At 58.5% G+C, this 990-nt stretch overlaps 1 protein-coding gene across 1 annotated transcript in view; it reads left to right on the plus strand.

Annotated features, from left to right (window-relative positions):
- The first annotated feature begins 453 nt into the window (after positions 1 to 453).
- SLITRK4 (SLIT and NTRK like family member 4) overlaps positions 454 to 990 on the plus strand; it is a 7826-nt gene continuing 7289 nt past the window's right edge. The window contains exon 1 of the mRNA XM_004380935.1: positions 454 to 495. The gene's annotated coding sequence lies outside the window, so the exon portion shown is untranslated. The remainder of the gene's footprint in view (positions 496 to 990) is intronic.

Genomic DNA, 990 nt, shown 5'->3' on the forward strand with positions numbered 1-990 from the left:
CCTCCACCAAAGGCCCCTCCCGGTCGCCACCAAAGCCTGGAGAAGTGGAACGCACACAATGCCTCCCTTATAGGGCTCGAGCTGGGGAACTGGGCATGCTCAGTAGCCAAAGCAGATTTTTTTTTTTTTTTTTTTTTTTCGGTCGCAAGTGCGGCATCTCTCGAGTCCCACACCTCTCTTTCCTCTAACCTTGTCCCCGCTCCCCACCCCCAGCTCCTTAATCACTGCTTAACCCGTTCTTTGCCGTAGGTCCGCGGAGTTCTAAGGTGCGGAGAATTAACTCATCTCCTCCTAACCCCACTCAATAGTCTCACTTTGGGCGAAAGCCTCACACTTTTGCCTTCAAGCCCCGGTCCCTGACGCACAGACTGGTAGGGGAGTGTGACTACTACTGGATCTCAGGAAATCGGTCCCAAGAAGGCTGCATCCCGGATCGCCAGCTCCCGACAAGTCTTCCCGGAGCCCACAGCTCTGCGGGGTGACAATTAGCCAAAGGTACCGTACCCACGATACCGAACCCAAGTGCGATTGTTGCGTTTGAATGTCATTGTTGTGGACTCACCCCCCTCCTTGCTGGAATTATTCAATTCCGCGTAGACTCGACGCCCCTCTTCACCTCCCTCGGCCCCCTCCCTCAGGCTCTCCGAGGTTTCTTGGGCTTTCGCTTGGTTCTTGGTGGCGCTCTCTACAGGAACGCCCCGAGTGTGTGTGTGTGCGCGTGTGTGTGCGTTCTTGGAGGGCTGGGGAAGAGAAAACACGCCTCTGTGTGTGTGTGCGTGTGTTGGTGGCGGAGGGGGGGAATGAAAGCCCCCGCGCCTGCGGTAGGGGCCCGGGGTCTCTGCGTGAAGAAAGGGGTCGCTCCTCCCCAGGGAGTGTTTTAGGCTGAAAGAGGGGGCGGGTGCCCGAAGGCGAGTGCGCTGTCTCCTGGCGTGTGGGTAGGAAGGGCACCCAGTGGGGGCCTGGGCAGGGGGGCGGGGACACCTTCATTTC

This window comes from Trichechus manatus, unplaced genomic scaffold, assembly GCF_000243295.1.
Source record: "Trichechus manatus latirostris isolate Lorelei unplaced genomic scaffold, TriManLat1.0 scaffold00079, whole genome shotgun sequence".
Taxonomy (NCBI): domain Eukaryota; kingdom Metazoa; phylum Chordata; class Mammalia; order Sirenia; family Trichechidae; genus Trichechus; species Trichechus manatus.